Below are 11,584 nucleotides of genomic sequence, written 5' to 3' on the forward strand. Positions count from 1 at the left end.
TACTGGTTCTGTGGGCGTGGCTTGGTAGGCATAGCAAGAGCCAAGTGGCACAGTGGATAGAGTGCAGTACTGCAGGCCACTTCAGCTGACTGCTAGCTGCAGTTTGGCGGTTCAAATCTCACCAGCTCAAGGTTGACTCAGCCTTCCATCCTTCCGAGGTGGGTGAAATGAGGACCCAGACTGTGGGGGTGATATATGCTGACTCTGTAAGCCGCTTAGAGAGGGCTGAAAGCCCTATGAAGCGGTATATAAGTCGAACCGCTATTGCTATTGCTATTGCTATGGCAGGGGAAGGATACTGTAAATCTCCATTCCCTACCCACTCCAGGGGGAGGATACTGCAAAATCCCCATTTCCTCCCAATCAGCTGGGACTCGAGAGGCATAGAATAGATGGGGGCAGGGCCAGTTAGATGTGGTATTTACTGGTTCTCTGAACTATTCAAAATTTCCACTACTGGTTCTCCAGAACTGGTCAGAGCCTGCTGAATACCACCTCTGATGCACTCTTGTATAGACATTCATTGATCTAGGTCTTGTTCTGCATGAAACTAGGTAAAGAGTCCAAAATAAAACGAATGTCTAAAATATAGTTTTTAAAAGGTTTTACAGATGATAGCAATGTAACAATGCCTTCCCTTTTTAAAAATCAGATAGTTTGAAATAAGATTTAGCTAATATTCTTATTATTATGCCTTCATAAAATTGCTATACTTTTGGCTGATTTATCCATGCTGTGGCCTTAACAGAATATCAGAGTTGGAAGGGACATTGGAGATCTTTTAGTCCAACCCCCTGCTCAGGCAGGAAACCTTATGCCATTTCAGACAAATGGTAATCCAATCTCGTTTTAAAAACGTCCAGTGCTCCCACAATTTCTGGAGGCACGTTGTTCCACTGATTAGGAAATTTCTCCTAAGTTCTAGATTGTTTCTCTCCTTGATTGGTTTCCATCCATTACTTCCTGCCCTGCTTTTAGGTGCTTTGGGGAATAGTTTGACTCCTTCTTTGTGGCAACCCCTGAGATATTGGAACTCTGCCATTATGTCACTCCTAATCCTTCTTTTCATTAAACTAGACCTACCCAATTCCAGGAGCCATGGTGGCTCAATGGTTAGAATGCAGTATTGCTGGCTAATTCCGCTGACTGCCAGGATCGATCCTCACTGGCTTAAGGTTGACTCAGCCTTTCATTCTTCCAAGGTCAGTAAAATGAGGACCCAGTTTGTTAGGGGTCATATGCTGACTCTTGTGGGAAGTTATCATCCAGCCCTCTCCCAGAAAAAATGAAATATCCTAGGAAATATTGAAAAGGCAGAATGTTTCTCTGGATGTGAAAAGAAGCATGTTTTAAAAGACAGAATAGTTGCCTGTAGCTTCCTGCCTACCCCCACTTTGTCAATAGGCCCATTAGGACTAGCCAGGCTAGCCCACTTTACATAATAAAGACTTCTCCACTGCAGCTGCAGGGGGAAGGGATATTATTCAACTCTCCACATGGCATCTGAGAACTCATCTATACCTGGATTCAAAACAGCCTAGAGAGTAGCCCCCTGCATAGCACCATGGGAGTCTGACAACCAATCAGAATACATTTCTTACATAGGAACAGGAAACAGAGAGGTGGCACTAAACAGGGTATAAAAAGCCTAGCAAGCCCCTTCCTCAGCTCTTTTCGCTTCTTCTTCACCAACATTGAAGCATGTGATAACCTTTTCTGGTCAGGGCTCAAGCCATGTGGCCCTGTCCAACAATAAACCATCTTTCCAAGCAGCCTCCATGTCTCCAGTGTCTTCTTCCCCACTTGGAGCTGAACCCAGAAGGACATTTCTTTCAACACTCTGTAAACCTCTTAGAGAGGGCTGTAAAGCACTGTGAAGCAGTATATTAGTCTAAGTGCTGTTGCTAGTGCTATTCTTTAATGCTTTAGTGCTAGTGCTATGTTTTAGCCACCAGTCCCCTAAGCATTTTTATTGCTCTTCTTTGTACTTTTTTAGAGTTTCAATATCTTTTTTACATTGAGACGAAAAACTGGATGCCGTATTCCAATTGTGGTCTTATCAAGGCATTATATGGTATATAAAGTATGGTATTAACATTTCATGTGATCTTGATTAAATCCCTCTTCTATCTGTAAGTCTTCTATATTTTCTTGCCTTTTCCTGCACAAAGCCAGCTGGGTGATCTTGGGCCAATCACTCTCCCTCACACTTAGGAAGGAGGCAATGACAAACCTCTTCTGAAATTTTACTAAGTAAACTACAGGGACCTGTTTAAGCAGTAATTAGTAATCACCACTCACCAGTGATGGGTTTCAAATTTTTTTAGAACCTATTCTGTGGGTATGGCATATTTTGTGGGCGTGGCTTGGCAGTATTGTGACCGGGAGGGTATGGACAACTTGACATCATTCATGCACACTCAGTCACATGACCACCACCCCCAAGCCATGTGGTAAATTTTTTTGGGACTTCTATGAAGGGGGGGGGGGAGAAAGGGGAAAACCTTCCAAAAATAGACAACTGGAGGATTAAGGCCCGAAATTAGGAAGATTGGAGAAGGCAGGACAGAGGGGAATCCAGTAGAAAGCTATCATATGCTGGGGAAAGAACTTTGGGAGATCTGAAAAGGCAGGACAGAAGGGAATCCAGGGAAAAACTCCTGAGCTTGCCGCTGCTGTCTGGTGGATTGTGCCACTGGACCTCTCCATGCTTCTCCGTTCACCATCCCCATTCCCAGGTATGGGACTTGACACTGAATTGGGCTAGGATAGTGCGGACGGGTGGGGGGAGCGAGCAATGGAGCTGCTCCAGGATGGGCAGGGGTGAGTGAGCGAGTGACAGGGCTGGGGCAGGCGTTCTAGAAGTTACTTCCTGGTCCACTAGTCAAACCTCCTTTCACCGGATTGGTAAATTTCACCATCCGGTTCTCCCGAGCCGGTGCGAACCAGCAGAAACCCACCACTGACACTCACACACATTCTCTCTCTCCCTCCTCCCCCTCTCCCTCCCTCCCTCTCTCCTCCCCCCTCTCTCACACACAGACCTGTTTTATATTAACCATAAGAAAATAAGAAAAAACATAGAAGCAGAAATGGGAAAAATATTACAAATGGAAAATAATATCTGGACTACATGTGAAATCTGATGTGTCTTTACAGTAAAAATATTGACTGTATCCTTCTGAAACCAGAAGAACATTTCAGTGAACACTTCAGGAGTCCAGATTTTTACCAGAAGCATACAGTTTGTACCCTGTAGTTCATTCATTGCTATATATAAATCATGCAGACTCAGGTGAGAAAATTCTTCTACACCAGTGGCCATCAAGAAGCACTGAAATTGAGGCACATCAGCCATCAACATTGGCAGGAGTACCCTGCAAGATAGGTAAGTTGAGATACAAGTGCTCAGAATTTCTAGAAATATAAATATAATATAGAAAGCATGCTAATAAAATGAATGAGGCAGAAAAATTACTATAATCTCTGTTTACTTCTATTATCTTGCTATGTTCATAGGCATCTGCCTTGCCCAGTTTTCGGTGGGCTAGTCCCAAAATTATCAGCCCCACAACTCAAAAAGATCAGCTTATTACTGTCCAGGCATAGGCCAAATTAAAATTCAAATATTTTAACTTGGAACTGAGATTTGAGCATTTTATACTAATCCAGATTTGAATCAGCTGGAGCATTTCAGTTACAGTGATTTAAAGCATCATTTTCACTCTTTAAATTAGTAATTTTGCAGCCAGCAGTGAATAGATATGGTAACCTCACACCAGGGCTAGGCAGTTATTCATAAGAATCTAGACTCCAAACTCTTTCTACTGCATTTACCTTGATCTGGGAGAAAACGTTCATATACCAAACAAGTAGACTACAATCTTCCTTGCCACAAGGATGACATTTTAAACATGACAGTTCCCACTGCAGCTCAAAGAAGTCAGAGGTCTAAGGTTTGAATTCTATTTTTTTTTCCTGCTGCCCCTCTAAGTTAATGGGAGGAAATTAAAAAAAAAGTCAACATGGCTGCTGCAACCATATAATCCAAGGGTGTGAAACTGGTGGTCCGAAGACTGAATGCATCACGCGCAGGCCACCCCCAGCCCTGCTCCGTGAATGGAAAAAACATCACAAAATATCATGCGAGGGCAATGTGACGTGGCGAATTTGACACCTGTGAATTCATCAAAGTCCCATCTCTTTTTTACAGATATCCATCTATGTAAAAAAGAAAGGGACAAAACTTTAATTTCCTGATTATAGTCATCCTCTTCCCTTTTTTGCCCCCTTCCTGGACATTTCTGATTATCAGAAACTTGACAAATATCTTGATGGTCTTGGGGAGCAGCTGAAATATGTTTAAATACAATTCTTTCTAGTCTGGAAACTTTTGATTCTGGCATTGCCACTTTTAGTCTATATCCAGATGTGCCCACAGATCAGTGGTTCTCCTGTCCATTGAGTCTTTTTTTCTTTCCTCCATGCAAATATTATCATCTTGGTCCTCAGGCAGTCCAATGAAGAAAGCAGTTTTTGGACACCCTGTTAAGTTTCAGAGTCTTAACTGCAAATGGGTTAAGGGCTCTTTGATCTTTTAAATTTGGTTTAGAACTTATCTCAAATACTTAAGAATTTGATGTAACTACTATGGCTTTTTTTGTGAAGCTATTTAATCAGGTCAAGCTAAATTAACTTTAAAACAAAGGATTTTAGATACAGAAGGTCAACTGAAAATTAAAGGAGGACTAGGGGCGACATGATAGCAGTGTTCCAATATCTCAGCGGCTGCCACAAAGAAGAGGGGTCAACCTATTTTCTAAAGCACCAGAAAGCAAGACAAGAAGCAGTGGGTGGAAACTAAGAAGCAACCTAAGGATAAATTTCTTGATAGTGAGAACAATAAACTAGTGAAATTCTCAACCTGCACTAATGATATGGTACGGAAAAAAGGCTAGAAAAATATTTGGCTTACATTCAAGTAAAATGAAGAACTACCTCTAAGTGATTGTGAATATGCAAAGGTTTTTTCTTACCCCATCAATTTTACTCAGACTTTCAAATTAAACATTTTCCCCCTGGCATATCTCCAAATGTAGCTAAATGTTGATCTATATAGAATAGCTTCCATTTTAGTTTCTTTTTCTAGTACAGTACCAGGGGTGGATTCCTGCCAGTTCCAACCTCTTCTATAGAAGAGGTTCCACAAATCTACCATGCCGTTTAGAACCGATTCCAGCTCCCTCCCCCCACCCACCACTCACTGATTGGCTGGCTCACCAATCGCCCTGCCCGTCTCTAAGAGTCCTATCTAAACCTTAAAGTCTTAAAGCTGTCACGTTTGAACATCCCTGGGGTTTTTTTTCTCTAAAGGGTTAGGGGTGCAAGGGTCTTGTAACTTGACAGCTTTAAGACTTGCGTGCTTCAAATGCCAGAGTTTCTGAGCCAACATTTTGGTTGCTAAGCACGAGCGTTGTTAAGTGAGTTTCACCACATTTTACAAGTTGGCCACGCCCACCCAATCACATGACTGCCAAGCCACTCCCACTCAGACAGATGGCCGGCAAGCCACTCCCACCCAGTCACATGGCTGGCAAGCCACTCCCACAAAGCAGGCCACACCTACAGAAGAGATTCTAAAAATTTTTGAAATCCATCACTGTACAGTACCATTGAATGGAAATAAGCACAAATTTATTACATGCATTAAATAATGATTATAGCACAGTAGCTGTCAGTGCTACTTGGTTTGTGTGTGTGCGTGTGTGTTTGTGTTGCATATGTTAATGACATAATATACTTTTTTTGGTAGCCATGTACTTGGAATCCTAAAAAAAACTTTTTCTATTTTACTTTTAATGTAGAATTTGAAAGTAATAATGCAACTGTTATATGAAGATATCATACTCTTATTGTATAGCAACTGAATATATCCAGTAGTTGGCACTGCAGGATCACATTAGGAATTTTATGGCACAAACATGTTTGCATTACCTGAAGATTGCTTTGGGCCAGAGTACTTTAAGTGAAAAATTCCAAAAAGATGGGCTTTGGCTATGGAAACTCCAGAGAGCTCTTCTAATAATAAGAAAGCAATAAACATGCTGGTACTGTCCCATGCACAATGAGCACAAGCTCATGCTGGAAAGATTTTCCATTTCTGAAATACATAAATTTCCATATATTTCTTCTCTGCTTACATTAGAAAACTCTTAGGGGGGGGGGAAGCACCTTATGTATGTGCATAACATTAGCTATAGTGGAGAAAACATGGGAGAGTATATGAATGTGTGCACATACAGTTAGTCCTGGACTTACAACCACAATTGAAACCAGAATTTCTGTTAAGTAAGGCAATTGTTGAGTTGTACCCAATTTTACCATTTTTGCCATGATTGTTAAGTGAATCTCTGCAGTTGTTAAGTGAATCGTGTGATCGTTAAGCAAATCCCCATTGACTTTGCTTGTTGGAAGGTGGCTGGGAAAGTCGCAAATGGCAATCACATGATCCTGAGACACTGACCCCGAGACATTGTAAATACGTGCTAGTGGCCATTTTAAAAGGGCTTACCAGATCTTGCCTGCAGAACTCCAGATAACCAATAGATGGCAGCAAATACATAACTGAAATTGTGAATGCTTCTTCAAATAACTGTGTGCTATTGATTTTGCGGTTCCAGACTGTAATGAGTATTTTTTCTCTTCCCAAACAGGAATCTTATCTAATAGGATCTGTGAGAATGTACACAGGTCATCAAATATGCCCCTGAACTGAGCTGTCAGAGAAAGAGTGGACATGTTTGGGGAAAAGAGTTATTAATGGTGTATCTTAGTGTTTTAAGGACTTGAAATCCAACAAAATACGTATCTCTTCTTTTCACCAATTTGTCTTTTCAGTTTCTTGGCTTCATAATGTTTACCACACAAGTGTTCTGATTTTTTTTAGCTTTTATTGTATTGTTGAACAGAAAGAACTGATTGTGCAGAAACTAGAAATTTAACCAAAAACTCTGATTAGCAAACTGCTGTTGAGACAAATTCATGTGAAGGGAAGAAAGAAATGAGAAATGGAAAAAGCTTCATCATTCAGGGTGCTACAGGGATCAGAACCCCAGCAGGCTGGGGGGAGCTGAGAAGCATCTACCTCCATAGAAATTGTGAATGTTGGTTTTGTTTTTAATATGTTGTCTTTGTCTTGTTCCCCCTTTTCCCTTGTCTTTTGTGAGCCGCCCGGAGTCCTCCGGGAGTGGGCGGCATACTAAATAAATAAATAAATAAATAAATAAATAAATAAATAAATAAATAAATAAATAAATAAATAAATAAATAAATAAATAAATAAATAAATAAATAATAAATAAACCAGTGAGAACCTGGTAATGTTCCAGTTCAACAAAACCATCAATATTTTTTACGGTGTTGCTCTGATGGCATAAAGAGCCTTGTAAACCATGAGAGCAATAACTCCGTCTCAAAGAATAATGAAGCTACTTGTAGTATATTATATTCTTATGATCTAACATACAAATTATTTTTTTATTATTAAATACTATACTATAGTATAAATATTTCTAAATTTATGATATTTCTCAATTATTTTCTTTGGTTCAAATGTTTGGGAGCTGCAAACAAGGGATTATATCTCCAGAGATCAAGGTAAGTCCTAGAGAAACCCTGAGAAAACAAGATCTTTCAAGTATTGCTTTTGTTTTAGTTGTCATCCTACTGTTGGGGGAGGGATACACGTTTCTGGTGTCTTGATTATGTGGATGTTTTTGAGAGTAGAAATCTACTGAGCAACAATGAGTGAAACAGGTTTATGACTTTAACAGAAAGGTTTATTTAAGGAAATCCATTGGGAGGAGGGAAACAGGAGAGTCAGCAACTGTGAGTGTGTACATATGCATACACACACACATATGCGCGCACACACACACAAAAGCTCCTCTGTGCATTCATGCCTTGGAAACAAAGGCAGAAAGAAAAGCATGAGATTAGCAATCTCATAGACAAAGACCAGACACACACAGAGAGAAACAAAGAGAAAACACAGAATAGATCTCTAACTCTCTATCTATATGGACCCCTTGTGGTCAGTAGGAGCTGGGGTGTTAAAAAAAATCAGAGCCATTGAAATCAAATTTTTAATATTTGTGCTTTCTCCCATCCCACAATTGCAAAGGAAACAAGTGAGATAGTTTCTTATCTCACAAAGGTAGCAGATGAGCCTCTCCCAAAACTGTCTGTAGTGTTGCTGACCCTATACTTACTTCATAGAATTTTTCCCCACATTGGCTTATATGAAGTAAAGAAAATGAGACATGGTGGCATTGTGGCTGTTGCAGACAGCACAACTCCAGCCTAGCTTCATTGTCTGCTGCTGGCACACAGTAGTGAGATCACTGGCCAAGAAATAAAATGACCACTTTATTCAATTCATTCTGAATCTTTAAACTATGCCACCAAAGGAATTGGGCTTAGCAGAGCTACATAGCATAAAAGAAGAAATGAAAAGTGAAAGTGTCCTCCACTTTTGTTCTCTTTTATTGGCTGGATAAAACATCATACTAAGACTGATTTAACCAAAGTTTCTTGAATAATTCAGAAGATCTAAACCATAAAACAAAAATGTGTATGATTTTCACTTTCATTTTTTATGGACACTAAAGAGGCATTTTCAGACACATTGGTGATAAGAAGCAGGATTTTTATATTTTTCAGATTAAGAGAGGAGTGAAATGCAAAATTGATGCTTTGGGTTTCATTGAAACTTTTAGCAGGGAATTGTAGCATCATTAATATTATAAGCCATCCAGAATTACCCTGTGGTAAGATGGGTGGCTACTGAAATTTTTAAATAAAACAAATAAAGTAAAGTAAGTAAAATAAAATATAAAATAAAATAAAAGATCTGGGTTTAACATAAGAAGGAGACATAAAAGTGAGGCGGTGATGCCACTCCTGCGGTAAACAATGATTTATAAACTATAGTGGCTCAGTATAATTTTGAAGCTAGGCCAAAACCAAATAAATAATGATGGCTACAAGAAATGTATGAACGCATGAGAAGGAGTAATCAAGCAAATTCAGCTGCTTATTAGAAAAGCAAGAACATCATCTCTATCTGCTCACTTCATTATTCATTGGTTGATGTGTGCCAACTAGACTCCAAACTCATCACTACCCCATTCAGGATCACAGAGGTCAGATGAAAGAACAGCAAAATGGGTGGTCTGTGATGGGTCTTTATGCTGTTTAAGTCTTTCTAAGTAACCAATTACAATTGATTAAGAGTTTCCCGCAAAGGGGTTCAGTTCCAACCTCTATTTCTTGACCAATATGGACAAGACTAGGAGCATTGGGATTGACTCTGAGGGTCATAAGACATGTTGTGTAGATTTAATTACTGTTACATAGAGTTTTTCCCTGCAACATAATAGTCTTTAGTTGCATTTGACAGTCCACTGATTCCACTGGGTATTGCCAATGCCCTGAGACAGTGAGCTACAATCACAAAAATGCTTGACAAGATGAGTTAAAGAATGACCAGTTGTGTTTGTCTAACTCAATAACCCTGGTTATTGTGAATACAGCTTTTCATGAGATGGCAGGGTTGGGCTAGAATGTAGCTCATTTGGTTAGTGTCAAGATTCAATGTACTCTATGCCAGAAAATTATTTTTAATATAATTTGCGAGGACTTAGCATAATTAGATTCAATAATTAGATTATTAAAATTATTATGTTAGATTGAAAAACAGAAGAAAAAGATTTAGGTGTGCTCATAGCAGATGATTGTAAAATGAGCAAACGGCGTGGCCAGGCAGCTGTGAAGACAAACAGATACATCCTTAGAAGGATCACCAGTAGGAAAAAGGAGGGGCTCTCTCTATAGACTTCAGTCAGGTTCCATATGGAATATTGCAGTGGTTCCCAAACTTGGCAACTTTAAGACTTGTGGACTTCAACTCCCAGAATTCTCCAGCCAGCGGAGACCTCACTTTAAAAAAGATATTGATAAGATTGAGCGAGTTCAGAGATGGGCAACAAAAATGGTATAAGGTCTAAGGAACAAAACATATCAGGAGAGACTGGAGGAATTGTATATACAGCCTGGAGGACAGAAGGGATGGGAGGGGGCGTGAATAAGGTTCTAGAAGGCAGTGCTTTCAATATTAAGCAAAAACCAAGACCACAGGGTATCATCTCAAATAGAAAGAAGGAAAGTTCAAAAGTAAAGTTAGAAAGCATTACTTCACAGAAGAGTAGCAGAAGCTTGGAAACAATTTCCAACCGGGGTAATGGATCAGTCATCAGTAACAGAGTTTAAATATGTTTGGGATAAACAGATATCCATCATTCAACAAAAATAAAAAAACAAATATAAAAATAAAAAAATTAAACACCCCCCCCCTCAAAGGGTAGACTTGTTGGATCACTAGGTCTCTTTCTACCATCAGTTTTCTATGTTTCTGTGAAAATGGGGTTAGTTCATTTAAGCATGTTTTGGTAATTCCAGCAAAGGGTGGAAACAACCACTGCCATGCACATTAACCTGTTTCTGTCAACCCAAAAGAATCAAACTCAGAGATGAAGCAGACAAGAAAGTCCCAGGTGTTTCTTGCCCAGAAGGTCCTTTTCATTATTATGTTGGAGAAAGATTGCTACTTATACTGGCTGGGTTCATATAAATCAGGATAACTAAAACCTGTGTCATACACCTAATTTTTGTGTTCATGTATCTACATACTTTTTTGAAATAATTAAACCATATGATGCCTGAAGGTTAAATTCCCGAGCCCATTTTAACTTAGCCTGGAACTTTGGAAACATTCCTTCCAGATGAAAATGTAAATTGCTGATTTTGAGATTGTCGGTTTCCTTTAATGAATTACTTTTTTGACAAGATGGACTTGACATTGTTAGATACAGACACGATTAACCTTCAGTTGGTTTTGCAGAGAGAGAGAGAGACAGAGAGAGAGAGACAGAGACAGAGACTTGACTTTAACATAAATCCCAGCTTGAATTCTACCTTCAGAAATAAACTATATAAAACTGAATATACAATTCAATGCTGCATTCAGAATAAGAATTTACACAAAAGTAGATTTCTGGAAGATTCAATACAACAATCTGACGGCCTCCAAGCATGACTGTAATAGACAATTATGACAAGATGCAGCCTGTGAGTGTTTAAAGATGATGTGGGGTGTATTTTGAACTTCCAAGCATCATAAACATTCAGTGTGGTCGTTGCTAAAACAAGGCAAGAGCTGGGAATGACTCAGATACCTCCTGGGTCCACGGAGAATGCAAGAACAGGGAAGATGTGATGGACTTTGAATAGATTTCCCGAATGCTTGGGGTAGTAGGGTACATCTGTATCCTACCGAGGGCAGAGAAAAGGGTCTCTTCCCCTTCCCATCTCACTTTGCACGGCTTCTCCCCTGGGACCACACGACGCAGTTCTGCAGCAAGGGGGCCGCCCTAACCTAAGCCAAGCTCCTCCTCCTGTTGGCTGCGGTCAACAGGCTGGTCTGCTCGTTCAGCCAATCAAACGGCGGGCAGGGCTAGTGGGCGGG

This window comes from Thamnophis sirtalis, unplaced genomic scaffold (assembly GCF_051295495.1).
Source record: "Thamnophis sirtalis isolate CommonGarterSnake01/CBP01778 unplaced genomic scaffold, rThaSir2_p1.2 scaffold_11, whole genome shotgun sequence".
Taxonomy (NCBI): Eukaryota; Metazoa; Chordata; class Lepidosauria; order Squamata; family Natricidae; genus Thamnophis; species Thamnophis sirtalis.